Below are 23243 nucleotides of genomic sequence, written 5' to 3' on the forward strand. Positions count from 1 at the left end.
TAAATAAGAATATTGCCAATTAACAACACAAAACAAATGTGGAGAAATACAATGACTAAGACAGCTTACTTACAGGAGGAAGTAAAGAGCATTTCTATTACTTAAAGTGGATGTAAACCCGATTTTTTTTTTTTGATGTCACAATGTACAGTCTAAGATTTCCAATCATCTGTACCCAGTCTTGCCACACAGAGTTAATCCAGCTCTGAGCAATCCTCTTTTATTGTTCAGTGAAATAAAACAGACTTACAGAGAAAAACCTTAGTCCGTTCTGCCCCCTTGCTGTGAGTGACAGGTTATTTACATATCTCATGCACTAGCCTGGAGACAGGCATTATTTTTTAATTCCCACCCCCACTCCTTTTCTGAAGTCATGCAGGCGCCGTGAAGAGCCGAGACCTACTCCGGCTGTCTTCGGGGAGCGTGACGTGCCAGAGCCGGCCGTCAATCATCCTCCCTCTCCATAGGCACGCCCATTCCCTGCGGGAGTCAGAATCTTCAATGATCCATAGCACAGTGAGTACGGGGATTAAAAATTTAAGACCGGCATACTGTAGCTCGCGCTACGATGCCGAATTTAATGCTATAATCATGTTAAGGAGGGTGAACCACCGCTTTAAGTATGGCCGTCGTTCCCGCGTCAAAATTTGAAATTTTTATGTCGTTTGCGTAAGTCGTCCCTGAATGGGGCTGGACATAATTTACGTTCACGTCTAAACCAATACGTCCTTGCGGCGTACTTCGGAGCAATGCACACTGGGATATGTCCACGAACGGCGCATGCGCCGTTCGTTAAAAACGTCAATCACATCGGGTCACTAGTCATTTACATAAAACACGCCCCCCTGTTCCACATTTGAATTAGGCGCTCTTAGGCCGCCCCATTTACGATACGCCGCCGTAACTTAGGAGGCAAGTGCTGTGTGAATACAGCACTTGCCTCTCTGACTTACGGCGGCGTAGCGTATATGCGATACGCTACGCCGCCTCAAAGTTATGCCTGTCTCTCTGAATCCAGCTAAGTGTCTATATCAGTGACCACTGTAGAACTTTACATTCTCCTTTCATCTTCTGTATCGGTGATAAGGTATGATAACCATTCATCACTGTTTCCTGGGGACAGTCCCCATTTTGAGAGGTCCGTCTCTGGGAAACAAACGTTTCGGCAAGGTTCATGGCGGTAATGAATGCAGGCCAAGAAACCTCAGACATGAAATATGAACAAAGCATACATGCTTGTCTCTCTCCAAAGCATTTCTCATCTGTGACATCTGTGACTCCCAGAGACAACTGGTGACTGGGAAGAGAGCTCCAGCACACAGCCTGTGATTTACAGCCACAGCTGTGCGTGTTCGCCTATACTGTGAGGAGGGGCGTGTGTCCCTTCCCTCCAATCAGGGCTCAGGGTTTTCTTCACTGAACTCTGCTCTGTGAGACTTTGTATTCTCACCCCCCTGCTTTTAAAAGCTGAGAGACGCTGTGTAAAATGTGTGTTTTAAAATACTGGTGAGAAGAGGCCTGTGAAAAATCCTTTTCGTATGAGTTTTACAAGGATGTAGAGGAACAATGGCAGCAGATAAATAGGTACAACTTATGTAGGAAGCTTTGTTTCATCTCTGTGTATCAGCTGATTCAGCTAAGGATAGTCACTTCACTGGGTATATGTAAGAGCCCATTCACACAGGGGCAACACGACTTCCAGCACGACTTTGGGAGGCAACTTGGACACGACTTGAGTATGAATCATCAGGCAACTTACAAGGCAACTTCAAGTCGCCTCCAGGACAGGAGGTTTTCCAGTGGCCAATCAAATAACAATCAGCTCTGTGGGAGGGAGGGGGAAGGGAGGGGTTTGCCTGAGAAATGTATGTTCTCTTCCTGTATTGTTGCTTCAGTTAAGACAGTGATCCGACTTCTGAGGCGACTTCCATTGAAATCAATAGGTACAAGTTGCCTACAAGTCGCCTAGAAGTCGGATTGAAGTAGTACAGGAACCTTTTCCGAAGTCGGAGCGACTTCAGTAGTGTACAATAAGACGGCTCCATTCACTTCCATTGATTTTCTCGACCGCGCGACTTGCGGCGACTTGAAGTCGGATCCCAGGTCGCCCCTGTGTGAACCGGCTCTAAGGGTTTACAATTACTTTAAACTATAAATAACATGTACCCTTCCAAATAAGAAACAATAGTAAAAGCAAATACAGTGAAAAAGTTGTTCACATATACAAGCATATAAAAACAAATTAGTAAGCAGTAAAATGTAGTGCGCATCTCAACTGGCAGGGGACAGGACCTAAAACCTTTTCTCATTTACGAATTGGAAAGTATTTCAAGTAATTCTTAAAATAGATTTATATTGAGTATGCAATTAAAAATCAGAATGTTCTCATTGTAAAACAATCCTATCCTGCAGTAAATAATCTTTATTTAGTTATAGTGTTCTCTCAATACCCCAATTTCTATTCCTTTTTATAATCCTTCTAAATAAGTTGAAAACGAGATAAGATAAGGAGAGGATACCATTTATATTCTGAGATCACAATGAGATGTTCAAAGTAGTCTTAGGCCCTGTACACACGGTCGTTCTCATCGGTTAACCGATGAAGCTGACTGATGGTCTGATGTGCCTACACACCCAGGCCCGTCGCTACAGGACAGGCAAAACAAACAACTGCTTGGGGCCCCCAACTTCCTCTTCCCAGGCTGTAGCGTGGCCAAGATCCTCTTCCTTCCTCATGGAGTGGAGTCCTGTCAGTCCGGCCAGGTACAGCGCGTGGTACAGGAGATTCAGTTTCCTGTTCCCGGCCGGACTGACAGGAAGTGCACACTGCGGTACCCGGGCACTATCTGACAGGAGGAAGAGAAGCTCGGCCACACTACAGCAGCAGCCTACAGGGAAGAAGGGGAGGTGAGAATAGAAAAACATAGGGACTGGGGGGGAGGAGTAAGAACATGGGTGTAAAAAAATTAGTGAAGCGCTAATGTAGGCTTTGCGTGCGGGGGGGAGGGGGTGCTTGGGGCCCCCAAATTCCTTCAAACGGCCCTGTACACACCATCAGTTTAAAAACCGTTCGAGACCAACGCGGTGACGTAAAACACAACGACGTGCTGAGAAAAATGAAGTTCAATGCTTCCAAGCATGCGTCGACTTGATTCTGAGCATGCGCGGGTTTTGAACCGAGGCTTTTGCGTACTAACCTTTGGTTTTGACCGATTGGTAAGGCCCTGTACACACGATCGGACAAAACCGATGAAAACGGACTGAAGTTCAGTTTCATCGGTCCAAACCGACCGTGTGTGGGCCCCATCGGTCCGTTATCCTTCGGTCTAAAAATGTATAACTTGCTTTAAAATTGAACCAATGGACGCCTAACCGATCGGTCAAAACCAAAGGTTAGTACGCAAAAGCCTCGGTTCAAAACCCGCGCATGCTCAGAATCAAGTCGACGCATGCTTGGAAGCATTGAACTTCATTTTTCTCAGCACGTTGTTGTGTTTTACGTCACCGCGCTGGACTCGATCGGTTTTTAAACTGATGGTGTGTAGGCACATCAGACCATCAGTCAGCTTCATTGGTTAACCGATGAGAACGCTCCTTCGGTTCAATTTTAAAGCAAGTTCTAAATTTTTCGACCGAAGGATAACGGACCGATGGGGCCCACACACGGTCGGTTTGGACCGATGAAACCTGAACTTCAGTTCGTTTTCATCGGTTTTGTCCGATCGTGTGTACAGGGCCTTAAAGGTGAAGTTTGGGGTAAAAGAAAATCAAACCGTCATACTTTCCTCGATGCTGCTGCATTGGTGTGATGCTGCCGCTGTCCCCCCTGGCTCTAAGACTAAGAACTGAGCGATCACATGATTGCTCATTTCTCAATCTGCTCAGAGCAGACAGCAGAGACTGTCAGTCACCGCTCTCATCACTGCTGCTCTAGCGCTCACTGGAGCAATCGGGCAGGGGAGGGGGTGAGCACAGCTGCCGTCATCTCTCAGCCATGCACTGAGAGCCAAAGCCAACTGTCAATCAGGCTGCTGGGTGTATCCCAACAATATGGTCAGGATCCCTCCAGGGCCTGTGTGACATCAGCTGATAGAGGGCAAAGTTTGCTATAAGCTGACTCTAGGTCACAGGAGAGCCAAAGTAAATATACTCCTGTGACCCACAACAGAAGACTGGGCTTTGGATGCACTTCTTAAAAAAAAAAAGATAACTTCTTCTGCCCATTTAAAGATAATGGTCTCAGCTACACTTGAGGCATATTTGCTCTCACAGCAGCTCCTATACATTGAATATAATTTAGCTGATTTACTCTAATTACATATTAGAGTAAATCAGCTAAATGATATTCAATGTATAGGAGCTGCTGTGAGAGCAAATATGCCTCAAGTGTAGCTGAGACCATTATCTTTAAATGGGCAGAAGAAGTTATCTTTTTTTTTTTTAAGAAGTTCGTCTACTGAAAATGGTCTGATGGACCGTTTTCATCAGACAAACCGATCGTGTGTGGGCCCCATCAGTAGAACCTGTTTTAAAATTATCTGATGGTTAAAAAAACGAGAGAAAAAAACGATCGTCTGTGGGGAAATCCATCGGTTAAAAATCAACGCATTCTCAGAATTCTCAGAATCAAGTCGACGCATGCTCGGAAGCATTGAACTTCATTTTTCACAGCATGTCGTTGTGTTTTACGTCACCGCGTTCTGACACGATCGGTTTTTTTAACTGATGGGGTGTAGGCAAGACTGATAAAAGTCAGCTTCATCGGATATCTGATGAAAAAATCCATTAGACCGTTTTCATCGGATGAACCAATCGTGTGTAAGCGGCATAAGACCCCTTTCACACTGGGGCGGGGGTTAATTAGCGCTAAAGCGCCACTTGTTTTAGCAGCGCTCTACCGATGTTATAGCCGCTAGCGGGGGCGCTTTTAACCTCTGCTAGCGACTGAGGAAAGGGTTAATAGCGCCTGTTTTGCAGTGCTGCCCAAGCGCTTGTGCAGGTGCTTCCCATTAATTTCAATGGGCAGGGCGGTGGAGGAGACGTGTATAGACCGCTTCTCAGTGCCCCAAAGATGCTGCTTGGAAGACTTTTTTTTCTAGTCCTGCAAGCGCACTGCCCCAGTGTGAAAGCACTCTGGTTTTCACACTGGGGTGGCTTTAGAGGCGCTTTTCAGGCGCTATTTTTAGCGCTAAAATGCTTGAAAAGCACCTCAGTGTGAAAGGGGTATAAGACTATTTAAATATTATTTATTGGCAACAATATATTGATGACATAATGTTCCTCTGGGAAGGTGGTTTACATTTCATAGAGGAGTCTACAGCAATATTAGTAACAATGATAATATTATTTTTACTCATTAATTAATATAAATCAAGCAACACATCATGTACATTTAAAGCAAGGATTAAATCCCTGACAAGTCTAAAAGCACAAAGGGTTCAGGGGAATACATCTTAGAGGTGCTGGGACTTCAATCCGTATTGATACAGAGTGGTAAAGGGAAGAACAATAATTAATTGAAAAGCTCACTAGCTCTGGTTAGGAAGCTCACATGCAACTTGGGCTAAGGCCCCTTTCACACTGGGGCGGGAGGCGCGGTGGCGGTATAGCGCCACTAAAAATAGCGGCGCTATACCGTCGGAATTGCGGCGGGATTCGGCCGGTAGCGGTGCGGTATTAACCCCCGCTAGAGGCCGATAAAGGGTTAATACCGCCCGCAATGCGCCTCTGCAGAGGCGCATTGCGGGCAGTATTACCGCGGTTTCCCATTGTTTTAAATGGGAAGGAGCCGTGAAGGAGCGGTATACATATTGCTCCTCTCACCGCTCCAAAGATGCAGGAGATTTTTTTCTCTCCTGCCAGCGCATCGCCTCAGTGTGAAAGCCCTAAGGCTTTCACATTGAGATGGCTGGGCAGGAGTTTTTCAGGCAGTATAGCAGCGCTATTTTTACCGCCTGAAAAACACCTCAGTGTGAAAGGGGTGTTAGTATGTTTACAAATGTTTGAACTGACTCAGGGTAGAAGATGCTAGCCTAGGAATCAGCTACAGTAAACCAAATGGTTTGGTTTGATGTATTTGTTTCACTGACATCATTCTGCCCCACCTGATTCTTATGCAAGCAACGTCTATGGCATCTGCTTCCTTGAGTCCATTCAAATATTTGCAAACATTACTGAGCCCTAAAGAAGAGGGTGTGTGTTTTGCCCTCCAATGTGTTGACTGTCTTAAAACTTTGCACTCCCTTATGAATGGTCTAGCATTCCTTCTTTTAGTTTAAGCTCTATTTTTTTTTTATTCTGTCGATGTCTCTGCTAGGTAGATTTACTGGTAAAAATTGTCACAGAGAAAAAGTGGCGGTAAATCAAAAATATTACAGTTTTTACCAGAACAGGAGAAAAGATAAAATGTTCCAGTGGGGGAAACTTTTGTAGAGATATTGCAAGAGCAAGACATTACGTAAAATCTCCTGCAAAACTTCTGTCAGCCTTTCTCCCTGTCCAAACAAAGACATACAACCAAGGCTGGAGATGTATATACTGTACATTATTAGAAGAAAGTGACATATCGTTTTTGAAACCAAGGAGAGGGGTAGAGTTTCCGATAAGGAAGTGACTGTTCTGGTCTTCAACAAAATGGCAGCCTCCAGCAAAAAGAAACAGGAGCAATGCTGGAAGCAATTTAAAGCACACACTCATTTTGGTAGCATTATTATTTATGTGGAATGTGTGTTCTTTTGTTAAACAACATTGTTATCAAACTGTTATGGGTTCTGCTTTAAGTTGGGCTTAAAGGCATATGAAGCTTTGTGACATCAGACACCACCATTGTTTAATGATGTTTATTTAATACTGTTTGTATAACACTGTATCAAATCCCTTTGTATTGATTTCCAATGTTTGTATAGAACTTTACATCAATCACTGTTCCTCAAAGCTCACACTCTAATGTCCCTAATACACACCAAAGCTAGGAATACACGACTCGTATTCTCTTGTTCAGCCTATGGTCTGAATGACAGAAAATCAAGCAATTCCCCCATCCATGCTAAACAGTGTAGATAGAGAAATTATCACTGCCAGCTACTGTATTCAGGCAGCCACAGCACCCATGGATGCCTGAATACCCAACCAGTGACAGGCTGTAGTCGCTGTTTGGCCGAAAACTTTCCACAACTTTTGTCCAGCCAGGTGGTTCTGGCAGGGCCGCCCATGGCTTGAATTTCTGCCAATTCAGCAGGAATCGCCTTTGAGAACGTCATACGACGAAACGCGTCAGGTGACCCAGACGCAAGCACGCACGTATGCACGCACGCCCTCTCAGCTGACTCTAGCGCTGTCCATCCGAGCCGCGATTTGCCAGGACGGAAAGCCAGGAACGTCCATTGCTGACTGCACGGCGGTATCGTGAGCAACAGGCATCGTTATTGAGCTCGTGAGCACAGACGGCTAGCAGGGCTATCTGCGCCTTTGAGGCCTAACATTATTTTATTTATATTTTTTTCTTTTGCATTCCTTAAACGATTTTTTTGATAAACGTTTTTTGGAAACTTATTTTTTAGCATTTAGTACTATTCCCTGCAAATATACATATTCGTCCCATGTGTGTTTGGGATCAGCAGTGGGATTGTCTCACAAGTTTTAACAGTAGATATATAACTTTTAAATAAAGACGGTCGGTCTTTTTCTTTACAAACACAGTGTCACACTATGTGGATTCCTTTTTTTCTTTTTTGATTGCTACCCACTGGACATCTGGAAGCTGATTGGATTTCCTTCCCTCCCCCTTCTGGAGAGGTGAGAAAGATATTCCCTGTTGATTTGAACTACAAGCCAGCACAGCAATACCAATCGAGGTACCACCACTCATTGCCCTTTGCCCCTAGGGGTGCCAACATCTGGTGAGTGGGGACCCAGCAGGGGGAGCACAAAAGTCACGATATAATCCATCAGGAAGAAACATCACTTGAAGTCACTACTCTGTTTCTCCTTTTGTATGCACTTTCCACCAGTGGTACATTGTTTCCATATTGAACCTTTGGTTGGTCTTTGAGACCGTGGTTAATTAAGAGAACGTGTAGCAACTAATTGGTTACACCCTGTGAGGGTTTCCAGTCCTCCTTTTTTTGATATTACCTGTTCCAGCCTGGACATTCTAATCAATTTTAATTTGTGTATGATTTTTGATACATTTATGTTGTTTTTTATTTTTAATTGAGGTCTCCACTATTTAATATCCTCTCCTTCCTTTAAGTTACACCAAGGGACGGCACTTAATTATTTGCTGTTTTGCACATATATTGGATCATAACCCGTTAAGGGTTTCTTATTATTTTTTTAAATCACTTTTGTCGCTTTTTATTTTTGAACACGATTTTGGCTAGGGCTGACCTATATAGTGGCCCGGAGGATACAGCTTACTCTTAGCCTGCACAGTGTCCTGGATCACGCACTACTAACTTGTATTTATTATTATTTTTTCTGTTAACACTTCATTTTTTTCTTTTGCAAATATAAACCAAAAGGGCAATAGGCTCTGAATTATCACTTGCTTGCACAGTGTCCTGGAAGACACTCAAATATCCCTTAGTAATTATAAATTTTTCTTATAAGCACATTCACATTGGGGAACAATCCTGGGTTTTATAGAATTTATGTATCAATTTTAAGGATTTGTGCACCCACTGTACACACTACCAATTTGGGGTTATACATTGTACCTGTATCATAGCTATTTCACAACAATTTTTGATGTAATCACCTGAATAAGGATAGGTTACACAGGACACTACTAGATAAGAAATCCAACTCATTAGCTGTCTTCTCACTTTCTGGATATATACATATTTTTTTCACCGGAAGAACCAATACAATATTGGGTCACCAGTGTCTATTACAAGCATTAATAGGGGGTGGCACCTGCACACTTGGACGCAACAGTGCGTAGGCTTAGGAGACCCATCCCCATTGGTCTCTCCTAATAACTGAAGCTCCCCTACAAATATTTTACATCACATAGGACATTTTGTGGACACTTACTATTAAACATAAGCAGCGCCACCATCCCTTCACTCTTTTTTTGTTTTTTCAGCAGGAAACTGGCTGAAATTTAAGCTGTTTATAGCTAGATTTATGCCAATGTAGGTTAAAGTTATTTAACCCAGCAGTGTTTTCTTTTAATTAAAACTAAGGAAACATATAACTAGAATGCTAGCCACTATAGTTCCTGTAAGCTTTGTGGCTTATTTGCTTGTGAAAATGGAAAAACAGAAAATTATACTTTAACGCATTAATTCTCGCTTACCCAATCTAAACAAACCCACCCCCTCCCCCAAGATACCTACTTACTTCTCTGTGATATGGCAGTTGCCTCCATTGTTTACATCTTTGCCTGAGCAGTAACCTACCATAGACCTGGACTGGTCCATAACCCTACAATAGCAGCCCCAGTAATACAACCCCATGCAAGTCTTAAACCTCGTACACACGTACGGGTTTCCTAGCGGACTTTTTACTGCCGGGAAACCTGAGGGGAAAACTGAGAACCTGCTCGATAACTTTTTCCCCCTACACATGACCGGGTTTCCTGACAGGAAAACTGCCATGAGAGCTTTGGTCAGGAATCCCGGCCGTATGTATGTTCCATCGCAGTGTTTCCCATAGGAAAACTGCCAGGTTAAAAACCGCCAGGAATCCCGGCGGGAAAAAAGAGAGCTGGTTCTCTTTTTTTACTGGCAGTTTTCCTGTTGGGAAAACTGCGATGGAGCATACACACGGCAGGTTTTCCCGGCCAAAAGCTCTCATGGCAGTTTTCCCGACGGGAAAATCGGTCGTGTGTACGAGGCTTTACTTAAGATAGGCATAGTGTGCACCAAGGATGTAAACAATGGAGGATGCCTCCGCCATCACAAAAAGATATGTAGGTACCTGGGTAGTTCTAGCTAAGGTCCCTTTCACACTACCGCAACTTCAAAGTCACGCGATTTTGACGCACATTTGCGGCCACAATTTCGCCGCAATTTCAGGGAATGCCTGTGTAACTCGCATCAAAGTCGGACCAAAGTAGTACAGGGTCTACTTTGAAGTCAGCACGACTTGAAGTCGTACTAACATGGATATTTGTCATGGGAAATTACTTGTCATTCAACCTTGCAGTCCCAAGTCGCAGGACAAGTCCTACAAGTGTGAAAAGGGCTTGAGATTAGAGATGTAGCAAAGAGTGATCTGGTCTGTTTTAACAAAACACTGGTTTACTCTTTGTTAATCCAAGAGTTTTTATTTGTATTTGAAATTAGCATAGTAAAAACATCAAAAGCAATCATGGATATAAAAGAAACGTGTACAATATATACTGTAAATGGGAAAAAACAAGGAACACCGCTCGGATGGGTGAATCCAGATAAATAAATGAGTGGAGTGAATTGAAGGACTCGTCCCAAGGGTGCTAGCCACAGCTCGCCCGCCGTACAAACTGCAAAAAGGAAGAAACGGCTGCACTCCAAGATCATCAATATGAGTCCTTTATTAATCCATACAAGTGACACACCACAGGAAAAACGACATACAAGGCATCAAAGCAGACATGTTTTACACAGTATCATGTGCTTAATCATTGCCGGCAATGATTGGTGGACAATCATTGGACAGTGGCCTGGTCCAATGAATCACTTTTTCCTTTACATCATGTGGATGGCCGTGTGGGTGTGATGGCACCAGACTGCAAAATAGGATGAATGCAAGCCAGCGAAGGCAGTGTGATGCTTTGGGCAATGTTTGGCTGGGGCACCTTGGGTTCTGCCAATAATGTGCATGTTACTTTGACAGGTGCCACCTACTTAAACATTGTTGCTTACAAAGTTCATCCCTTTATGGAAATGGTATTTCCTGATGGCAGTGATCACTTTCAGCAGGATAATGCACCCCTACTTTTAGAGGTCTAATGGCAGCCATGCCTTGACGGGTCAGGGCCGTTTTGGCAGCAGAAGAAAGAGAGACTGCTATTGCTTGGCCTCCTTTTGATGCCAGGCTGTCTCTGCCTTCAATATATGTTACTGACCTGGAACAAGCAAGCAGGTTAGAAAGTCAGAGTGGACTCCTAGGGCCAGATTCAGTGAGAAATTACACCGACGTATCTGTTGATACGCCGCGTAAGTTCTAGGATGCACCGTCGTATCTATGCGCCGTATTCTTGAAACCATATACGGCTGAATTCTGGCTCCATCCGACCAACGTAAGTCTCCTACGCCGTCGTATCTTGGGTGCATATTTATGCTGGGCGCTAGGGGCGCTTCCATTGATTTACGGGTCGAATATGTAAATGACCTAGATACGCCGATTCACAAACGTACTTGCGCCCGTCGCAGTAAGCTACGCCGTTTACGTAAGGCGTACGTCCGGCGTATAGTTATTCCTTTATAAAGCAGGGGTAAGTCATGTTAGGGTATGGACGTCGGAACAGCCGTCGGATTTAACATCGTTTGTGTAAGTCGTACGTGAATGGGGCTGGACGTAGGTTACGTTCACGTCGTACGCATTGAGCCGCTGTTTCTTAGGGAGTATATGCAACGTGATTCTGAGCATGCGCACGCATGTGCCGTTCGTTCGGCCATTCATTTACATGGGGTCACGGTTAATTTTAATACAACACGCCCACTACCTTCCAAATTTGAATTAGGCGGGCTTACGCCAGCCCATTTACGCTACGCCGCCGTAACTTAGGTAGCAAGTGCTTTGTGAATACTGCTCTTGCCTCTCAGAGTTACGTCGGCGTAGCGCATATGAGATGCGCTACGCCCGCTCAACGATACGCCGAGCTACCTGAATCTGGCCCAATCTCTGTAAACTTGTTCTAGATCAGTAACTCAGAAAGTTATGAAGCTCTTGGATCAACATGACAACCAGGCATCTTGAACTATCAGAATTGGCAGATGTTATACCGCTTATAGTACAGTTGATTAGCTTTGATGAAGGCTCCTTATCCGAAACACATCAGCATAGCCTGTACCCGTGTACCCACGTAACTAAATAAAGGACTTTTATTCAAGAGCATCCGAGTCGCCAGCCCTTTTCTGAACAGCTGATTAGTACATTAAAACCATACAGCCATTGCCACCATTAGTGTTAATAATTACTCTGAAGTAGCTACTTATGTCAGTAAGTGCTATGATTGGAATGTCAGCTTAAAAAATAGAAAGAATTTTATGACTCACACCTGCCATAAGTAAATTTTTTTATGCCACTATTACTAGAATGTAACAATAAATTGTCAGAACCAGTGAACCTGATTGGCTGAGACGCATGTCAGTCTTATCCAAGGAACCTGGATAAGCTTTGGAAGCCTATTACAACCTAAGGTCTGTAATCGGAAAGCCTATCAGAGCCGCTGGCTCTGATAGGCACTTCCACAGCCAACCAGCTGCCGTTATTCAGACGGCCGGCACTCGCCAGGGGGCCGGCCATCTAAATAGTCGGCGGCAGCGGCGACAATACATAGATTCATGCAATGCATGAATCTATGTATTGTATCAGTGGCGGTGCGAGAGCCAGAGGGGGCGGCACTCCGGCGCCCTCTATTGACGCACCGCCACTGGTGGTAGACAACATGATACCTATTCCAATGGATTCCAATAGAAGATAGAAGCTCCCATCATGAATAGAATATTACTTAAAAAATATGTTCACTTAAAGCCCAACTCTATGTGGCGCTGTGTCCACACAACAAAGGTAAACTGCCTGTTTAGATTTAGACGGCATAGAAAAAAAAGATTAACTAAAATAATAAATGTGGCGCTAACTCAAATCAATGAATAAATACTAGTCAATGAAGAAAACCAAATACATAAATGTGCAAAAATGTATATGGAATTACTGCACTATAGAGTTCTCCTTTATCTTGTATGACCCTTATATGGAGGAGAGTGGAGGAGTTTAAAGGGGTTGTAAAGGCTTGTCTTTTATTTTCTAAATTGGTTCCTTTAAGCTAGTGCATTGTTGGTTCACTTACCTTTGACTTTGATTTCCCTTCTAAATGTTTTTTTTTCTTTGGTTGAATTTCTCACTTCCTGTTTTTCCTCAGTAAGCTTTCCACCATCATCTGATCGGTGGAAAGTCATTTAGAACAGCTTACTGAACACCTTACTGAGGAGAAACAGGAAGTGAGAAATTCAGACAAAGAAAACAAAGAAAAAAATCATTTAGAAGGGAAATCGAAGGAAAAGGTAAGTGAACCAACAATAGACTAGCTTAAAAGGAACCTATTTAGAAAATAAAAAATGAACCTTTACGACCCCTTTAAAAAAGGACATAATTAACATATAACACAGCAGGAGAACACTGTATATCCACCACCCCTGTCTTATACCTCTTTCTGGTTTGACGCTCTAAGGAGAAAAGTGATTGGAGAGAGCCTTCAAGGATAACAATTACCAGAAGTGTCATTAGACCCGTTGGGGGTCTTCATTTGAGGTGAGAGGCTGGGGCACAGCTTTGTTAGACTGCGAGTGGTGGAAGCAAGTGTGAATACACAATTAGATTTGATGTATTTTCTACACTTGATTGCTGCACCTCATATCAATTATACATTTGTTTGCATATGCACATTTTTTGTGAGACTTGGAGTTTTATTTATTCGCACATGCACTTTTTCGCACATACAGTGGAACCTCGGATTACGAGCATAATCCATTCCAGGAGAATGCTCGTAATCCAAAGTACTCGCATATCAAAGTGAGTTTCCTCATTGAAGTCAATGGAAACGAAAAAAAATTGTTCACTTGTTGACTTCAATGGCATGCAATAGCGCATGTGGCCAGAGTTGTGGGGGGCACCAAAGAGCCTCGGAAACAGCTGTAAAGGCCAGGGGACAGCTCGACTGACCTCGGCAAACCTCAGAAAGGCTTGGGAACAGAGTATTTCCGTTTCTTTCCGTGTCTCCGCTCGGCTCCGGCGCCCCCCCCACCTCAGGCCAAACGCGGTACTGCACACCGCTTTGGCCTGAATCCTGCTTGTTTTGCGAGACAACACTCGCAAACCGAGTTACGACTTTCAAAAATACAGTGCTCGTATTGCAAAACGCTCGTTAACCGCAGTACTCGCAATCCGAGGTTCCACTGTATATGAATATTGGACTTTTCTATTGATCGGAATACATTTTGAACTTCAAGTTTATTTGATTAAAATAATTTTGTAGAATTTTATGTATTTGCACTTGCACTTTTTTTCACATTTATGTATTTGGTTTTCTTAATTGGCTAGTAATTATTCATTGATTTGAGTTAGCGCCACATTTATTATTTTATTTGTATTTGTTTTGTGGGGACACATTTTTTAAATGTTGGCTGCTACTCCCTGAATTTTGGCATTTACCCTGGTTTGTGCATTTGTTATTTACCTTTATAGAAAATAAAGATGTATTTACCCAGTCCTCTGCTTCTATACTGGTCCCCACAGCATGTTCTCCACCATACTCCAGCAGTCTAAGGTCCAGGCTTCATCAAGGCTGACGCAGGGACCATAGCCCTACACAGGACATGATGACGTTAAAGGACAGTCGGCCAGTAGAGCATGGTAGAGTTGAGCATCAGGTAAGAGTGCTTTTGACATCCACTAGAATAACCAATCAGTAAACCCTTGCAGTGAGGGCTTAGCCTCACTGCAAGGAGGAATTTTCAAGTTTCCTAGAGTTGGGCTTTAAAACTTCTATCTCACTTTTGAATAGACACTGCTTTGAATCAAATATTGGTATTATTAGTGGTGGGTTAAGTGTACTTTTTAATTTAAATAAGAAAAGTGCTACACTTATTGTAACAAATCCAAGTCTCAGTATTAAAGTGAACTAAACATTATCCAATGAACCTAAACATCAATGATACAAAATGAATATAAATAACTCTATAAAATACTGACAATAATAATACTATGGGCAGCACAGTGGCAAAGTGGTTTGAATCCCATCCCCAACACTACCTGCCTGGAGTTTGCATGTTCTCCCTGTGCCTGCGTGGGTTTCCTCCCACATTCCAAAGACATACATACAGGGACTGATGTGAATGTACAATATTTATGTAAAGTGCTGCATAAATTGATAGTGCTATATAAGTATCTATATGAATAAAATAATGAACTAATGATGTAGTGATATGTTCAAAATCCAATAAAGTGTCAAATAAAATAAATCAAAGTGTCAATATTACAAATTGAACATGAATGGCACAATTAGCAATAATAAAACTATTATGTCTCATATTCCCACCATGTCTCACATTTGGACAGTGCTCTCTTAAAATTTCCATCACACCAATATTTATGCGTCTTCTCTACTCTCCAAAATGTGCAGAAATGCTTGGATACACTATGTCCTCTAAACTCTGTTTTGGTATTGTAAATATGCTCTCGCAATCTAGTTGCTATTTCCTTAGTTGTCTGTTCAATATATTGAAAACCGCAAGGACACTGAAGCACATACCCTACAACCTCAGCATGACAGGAGATAAACTGCTTTATTAGCATAATTTTATGACTATTTTAAAACACAAAATCTTTCCTCCTTTTCACATTATCATTGACTGTTGCATGCATGACACCGGCCACAGGCATAAAAACCTGCATGGTCAAGGAAAATGGGTATAAAAGACCCTTTGGTGGGTCAATCTCACTCTTAGCCAAAAAGCTCCCAAAAGAAGGCACTATGCAGTAGACAAATCTGGGTCTATCTGGCAAGATAATGCCCAGATGTTTATCCTTTCTTAGGATGCCCCAATATTTTTAGAATATCTATTCAATCTGTTTCTATTGAGTAATAAAATCTAAAATCACTGCTACGTCACCTTCTATAAATTAAATTTTCTTCATTTTACCATGACCAAGAACATTATTCCACTCCTACTGCTATACCCTCAATATATCCTTATCCAGCTCACCCTCTGTATATGTTTTAACAGGAACCTCTTCTTGAGAATGTTCAAAATACAAATCTTCTGTACAATTTCTTCTGGTTCTCAAGAATTACCCCCTCAAAAAATTTTTTAAGGGTAATGACAGCTGGAAATGTGAATTTAACTATTTCTATCTATCGATTTGGCTTATGACCTGGTACATAAACTCCCATGGTTTACAAAAATTCCACATCCAAGAAGTTAACGGTGGTTGGACATTTATGGTATTTCAATATGATATTCTTATTATTGTTGTTGATTTCTCTTAAAAAACATATGCAATAAATCCTCATATCCCTTCTAGACCACACATATGTCATCAATATACTGTTTGTAAAAAAAAAAAAAAAAGTTATTCTGGTTTCTCCTAAAGGACACGTTCTGACTCTCACTTTGCCACAAAAGTGTTGGATACACTGGGAGCACATTTGATGCCTATTGTTACTCCAGTTACCTGTCTGTAAAACTGACCTCTGAACCAGTAATATTTTTATTCCAGCCTATACCTTAACACTTTCAAAATTAAATCCTTCTAGACTGAATTCAATTCCTCCTTTCATTCAATAACCACTCAATGTCATAGACTCCTAAAGATCAATAATGGTATTGGTATGGCGGTAACTATTTGGTTCAATAGGGATATTTTTCAACAAATTAAGGAAGAGTTTTGTGTATCTAAGGTCAGATGCAGTGTTCTGTACTATAGGTTGCAAATAGAGATCAACATAATCACCCAACATGGCTGACAGTGAATGAATACCATTCACTAAAGGGTGGCCAGGAGAGTTGTGCTGATTCTTATAGATTTTCAGTAAAAAAACATTTAACCTCTTCCTGACTACCCCATGCAGATATGTTGCTGCAGGGTGGCCGCTCTGTGCCAGATTACATACTGGGTACTTGATCTGGCACTTCTGGGTCTGAGGCCCACCGATTGTCCAGGAGACAGGTAGATCAGCAGTCTGCCTATGTAAACAAGGCAGACCGCTGTTCTGTGGCAAGGGAAGGCAGTGCCTCTGCCTTCCCACAGTACAACCACCTCTCAAACAGTTAGAAAGCACTCCCAGGGAACACAATTAACCGCTTGATCGCCCCTGATGTTAACCCCTTCCCATCCAGTGTCATTAGTAAAGTGACATATTTTTTTTAGCACCGATCGCTGTATGAGTGTCACTTGTCCCCAAAAAGTGTCAAAAGTGTCAGTTAGGTGTCCGATTTGTTTGTCGCAATATTGCAGTCCGGCTATAAGTCATTGATCGCTGCCATTACTACAAAAAAAAAAAAAAAAACATCCCACAGTTTGTAGACACTATAACTTTTGTGCAAACCAATCAATATACGCTTATTGGGATTTTTAAAATATGTACAGTACCTGTCCGCGAGAATGTGTTTCCAGCACGATGGCATCGCGCTGGTTCTCGGCGACAGGGTGCCGACATCTTGCACTTGCTGCAATAGGAAAAGCACATTCCAGCGTGCGCGACATAGAAGCGACAGGGATCCGACTTGGATTCCGCCAATTCTAGAAGCCTATTTGGTATGAATCATGAGGGGGAACTCCACGCCAAATTTTAAATAAAAAAACGTCATGGGTTCCCCTCCAGGAGCATACCAGGCCCTTAGGTAACCTTAGGTAAGGTTCCCCCACAATCCATGTCAGACCCGTATCCGAGCACGCCGCCCGGCCAGTCAGGAAAGGAGTGGGGACGAGCAAGCGCCCCCCCCCCCACTTCTCCTTACAATCCATACCAGACCTAAGGGCCTGGTATGCTCCTGGAGGGGAACCCATTCCGTTGTTTTATTTAAAATTTGGCGTCGAGTTCCCCCATCATGATTCATACCAAACACGGCGTCTAGAATTGGTGGGAATCAAAGTCGGATCCCCGTCGCTTCTATGTCGGCTTTTCCCGTTGCGGCGAGCCGGCTCTGCACTGGCTCCCGCAACGGGGCTCGTAGGTGGTCAATCTCGCCGAGAAATGGAGCGAGATTGACACACTATCACGGTCACCTACTGTAGCAAAATATATATTGGCCTAAATTCATGAAGAAAATCACATTTTTAAAATGTTTTATTGGGTATGTTTTATAGCAGAAAGTAAAACAATATTATTTTCTTTTTCAAAATTGTCGGTCTTTTTTTGTTTATAGCACAAAAAATAAAAACAGCAGAGGTGATCAAAACCCAGGGTGGATATAAATCAATGATTTATAAATCTGATTTTTTTGATTTAAATCATTTTTTTTTTCGATTTTTTTCAAACTTATTTTAATAAAATGCTTTTGGAGTAAAAATCTAAAGACAGTTTTCTATTTGATACATTAATAATTTAGTTTATTCAACATGAAATGGAGCTTATTTATGTAGCATGAGGCTGTATATTCTGGTAAACTCATTCAATGAATCCGAGCTTCACAAGCTGAGATAAAATGCACTGCATTGATGCATTCACACAATTCCACAGTAAACATGAGATAAAACAAAGTTCAGGAATATTCCTTTATCCCGTTGTTTTTCAAATCTATGTACATTACAAACGGTATGATTGAATCGGTTCTGACATCGCTGTTTTACTAATCTGACAGCTTATTATTCTAAATAGAAAACCTTCATTTTGTTTGCAAATATTAAAGATTCTAACTACCAGCGAGAATACGTCCTTCCATTTAAAGAGCACCTGTCATTTCAGATCCATCATGGCAGCACCTGTTAGCGGGCATCACCTCACCTGCTGCCGCCACGTCCCTCACCTTGTTGTGTCACTGCCACATCACCAGCCGTCCCATTAGAGTCAACAGCGGGTCAGAGGAGGAGGGGCAGTGGGACAGAGATGACCGTTGCTCTTTAAAATGTATGATTTAAATTGAGTTGATTTAAATCAAGCCTTTTATTTAACTAGTGATTTAAATCAGAATTTAAATCGTGATTTAAATCGACTTAAATCAAATCCACCCTGTCAAATACCACCAAAAGAAAGCTATTTGTGGGGGAACAAAATGATTTGGGTACAGCGTTGCACGTCCGTGCAATTGTCAGTTAAAGTAATGCAGTGTCATATCACAAAAAAATGGCCTGGTCATGAAGGGGGTAAACCTTCCAGAGCTGAAGTGGTGAAAATGTATCTTGCAATCCAATGGAACCAAATATTTTTTCTCTTTTTTGTCCAGAACACCAGAAGAATTACTTTTACTTTTCCTGACCAACTGAGCTGACTGTTTTTTATATTCTAGTGTAGGACTTTTTCTGAGTATCTCATACGTATTGTTATCTGTGAGGAGGCAATTCATTTCATGATGTAGTCTTGTTTTTTAAAACACTACTATCGCACCCCCCTGATGACCACATTGTTGTTCTTTTCGAAAGAGCTAATTCCTCTTTTGATGAAAATGTTTGTTGTTTTTTTTTGAACGTCCAATTTACTCAGATCCTCCAAAACAATATACCGGTATTTAAATACATCTATATGGTTAGTACCGGAATTCACAGGCCTAAACACTAATTTGTTAGAAAGTTTAAAACCATCTTTTATCATTGTATGTCAATATACACGTATTCAAAGATTTCCTTGGGGTGAATTTCAAGCCTTTATCTAATACATTAATCTTGTCTGGAGATAAGGGAGTCTTACTAAGGTTATAACTACCTTCCCTTTTTACACTCTCTTCCCTTTTGTTCTTCTCTTCCCTTTTGAACAAACGTCTTGTGGATCTTCATAAACCACAAATGATGCATATCTATTTTGGGAGTAAAATACACCATCACTCATCTGACCATAATTATGTTCCCTAGGATTCCCTCTCTTAAAGGGACCCCCTTTCAAACTCCTACTTCCCACCCAGGAATCTGTGTGTAAACAGCAAAAAAGTCCAATTCACAAACGAAACAGGAACTTAAATAAGGTGCGGTGGTGGCTGCTCCTGGCTCCTGGTTGGGATAAATAAGAACAATGCATAACCAGGCTCAATGGAAGTTCCGGCATCTGCTGAGTCACCGGAAGTGATGTGGTACAGTACCCAGAACCGATTAGGCTGGAGCTCCAATACTAGGGGAGAACCACCACTTGAGGGTTCCACAGCAATGGAAGCCCCTCCGAACGTCATGGAATGGAGAAAGAGGGAGAAGTAGTTGCCCATACAACTTGTCTTGGCACTTGCGCTTTCTTCAGGTTGGGAGGTTCCATTGAGCCTGGTTTGCTCTCACCGGGGGACACCAGGGTTCATTACTCGTACAACTTGTGTATCGGTAGCTGAGTACATCAGCTGCCTTTCCCTCTCCATTCCATGACGTTCGGAGTGGCTTCCATTGCTGTGAAGACCTCAAGTGGCGGTTCTCCCCTAGTATTGGAGCTCCAGCCTAATCGGTTCTGGGTACTGTACCACATCACTTCCGGTGACTCTGCAGACACCGGAAATTCCATTGAGCCTGGTTATGCATTGTTCTTATCCCAACCAGGAGCCAGGAGCAGCCACCACTATGACTCCCAGTTTAACATCAATGGGGTCGATTCACTAATAGTGTAAACTTTCTGTGGGTCCTCTGTGGGTGGAATTAGGCCCTCGGTGGGTGGAATTCCCCTTTCTGAGGGTTTGAAAAGGCCCCTCTTTCTGTTACAGCACTGGTCACCGCCACCAAAAGGGTGGGGTTAAATATCGCACCTTATTTTAGTTCCTGTTTCGTTTGTGAATTTGACTTTTTTGCTGTTTACGGCAAAATCTTTATTTTTATTTTTTATGAATTGGGCTTTATTTACCACATGCAATCATTTTATGCAAATGGGTAACATGATAGAACCACCTTAGCGCTGTATTTTTATTTGTAATATCATTTCTTGACCTTGGTTTGTTTACTATCTCTATCTATTTTTTCAAACAGCCCTGGATTTCCTCTGTACATCTTTCATATTCAGTAAAAAAATAAATAAACCACTTGCTAGAAGACTTCATTGGGGGAGATATTTCACTAAGTGTATGTGGGACCATACTCTCATTAACATATTTCTTTAAAGTTACTATGTACCACAATAAACAGAGTTTCTTTTCATACTTCACTTTTTTTAAATTATGTTCTAAAGTATCATCCTTTCTCCCATACTCTATACCAGGAAAAAAAAACATTTAATTAACCTCTCTCCGTTCTACAAAGTCAAACAACTTCATACTGTGCTTCAAATCCCTAAGGAAATATCAGTGAATACTTATAAACTATGTGGATTGCGCTACAGTGAACATACAAATAACTGCTAGCACAATACTGCAAAATTGAAACGAAATAAGAAAAGGTGCTGCCATTTTTGGTGTCAGTAATACTTACTATCCAAAATCAAAACATCAATAAAACAAAATGAATATAAATAATTCCATAACACACTGACAATAATAATAATAAACTCAGGATGTAGTGATGTGTTCAAACTAACAAAGAGTCAATGTTGCCAAATAAAATAAACCAAAGTGTCAATATTACAAAGTGAACATGAATAGCACCATTAGCAATCATCATAATAATAATAATAATAATAATAATAATAATAATAATAATAATAATAGATAATAACAATATAAAGAACTAAAACTATAATGATGTGCTCAAATTCCACAAATATCAAAAATGTGGACCAGTGTTAAAAAAGCAATACAATAACGTACTGTAAAAAGTGAGGCTACTGCTCCACCAGGTCCCCAAAAAGATGTCTCTCACCTGGCCGTTTGACACCCCTCTAGGTCAAAATTACACCCCATACACAGATCAACCAGATGGATCCAATCAATGGAGGAAAGGCACTCGGTCAGGATATAAATCCCCAATGATTTTCCAGATCTTGCGCTCAATAAAATAAAGGACAATCCATAGTGTTCACTGGCAAACTTATATTATTATATATGCACTCACATAAATACAGTGAGGGAAAAAAATCTGATCCCCTATCAATCTTGCTGATTGATAGGAGATCAATGCGTATTTCAATCATTAAAATGCAAATCAATTTATTTATTTTTAAATGCGTTTTTCTGGATTTTTTTGGTGTTATTCTGTCTCTCACTGTTAAAATAAACCTACCATTAAAATGATAGACTTTCCATTTCTTTGTCAGTGGCCAAACATACAAAATCAGCAGGGGATCAAAAACTTTTTTCCCTCACTGTAGTTAGAAACAAGCACCTTAAAAATGTTGTGGATCTACTGCCGCTCTTACTCACAATCTAACCACCCCACTGCATCTGCTGGATATCAGAACAGGTATGGATCGTGAAGTCTGCAGAATTTATTTTACACTCTCCCGACTCAATAGACTCCCCCTTATGTGTTACATCGGAATGACATTATTAGGGGCATGAATAACGGGGAGAGAAATTTAAATTTGATGCTCAGACACACCTCTTACACAAAGATAAATAGGTGGATCGGCTTACACCATCGAATCCCACTGGCTTACATAGATAGAAACAGGGAACCCCACACAAATACCAGAGCTGTCACAATTTTACAGAGAATTTAAAAGGTAATGAATGTAATAGTACAGCAAGCGGAGCCAATGATGCTCATCTGAAAGCTATCTCATCCCCAGAGGGAGACACTTTTTAATGTATGGGCTTCTTTTTCAGCATTGGCCATGGGTGCACTGGCCATAGGTGCAGCTAGGATTTCAAAACCTAGTTTACCAGAGATAATTTAATTAGGGCTGTTACTGATCAAAATTTTTGTGTTCGATTAATCGATTTTTTTTAAATCGATTAATCGACTAATTTCGATTAAATATAACGCACATACAGATCCAACTACTTTTAGCTGATCTCCTCCTTGCAGGCTGATTCCCAGTGCAGCTACCAACCACTGGAAAAATGGATAGCAGGATACAAAAAAACTCACAAAGGCAGTGCTCGATGGGAATAGCATTAAAACTTTTATAGTCTTCAAGTAGGTAACAAAATAAATATTGAACTGGAGATAAAATCGATATAGCTACATAAACTGTAAAAATGGTGCGAGTAATACCAAACGGTACCAAAAGCAGTCATAAAAACATGTAGCTAAGTATGATACTGGTATAAAAATGTGTACAACGATGCCACTGCTGAATCCAGATGAGGAGAAGTTAACATCAGTCCGTCGGCATGTAGATGTCCCGTGAAGGGAACTATCACAACTCCCAGTGGATGGTTGTAGAATCCGAGGTTGATAGAGGGAAGTGTAACAGCCCTTGCATGTGGCAGATAGTAAGGTCCCACCAGCATGAAGGCACAGCAAAGGAGCCCTTCAGATGGACACGGCAAGCCCTGCTGGTGTCCGTGACGTCACCGGATCTCCGACGGAAGGTG

At 41.8% G+C, this 23243-nt stretch overlaps 1 protein-coding gene across 1 annotated transcript in view; it reads right to left on the bottom strand.

The window, feature by feature from the left end:
- Positions 1-23243, bottom strand: part of PARM1 (prostate androgen-regulated mucin-like protein 1) — a 164835-nt gene that overhangs the window by 74189 nt on the left and 67403 nt on the right. The gene's annotated exons all lie outside the window — the stretch shown is intronic.

Source organism: Rana temporaria, chromosome 1 (assembly GCF_905171775.1).
Source record: "Rana temporaria chromosome 1, aRanTem1.1, whole genome shotgun sequence".
NCBI classification, from domain to species: Eukaryota; Metazoa; Chordata; class Amphibia; order Anura; family Ranidae; genus Rana; species Rana temporaria.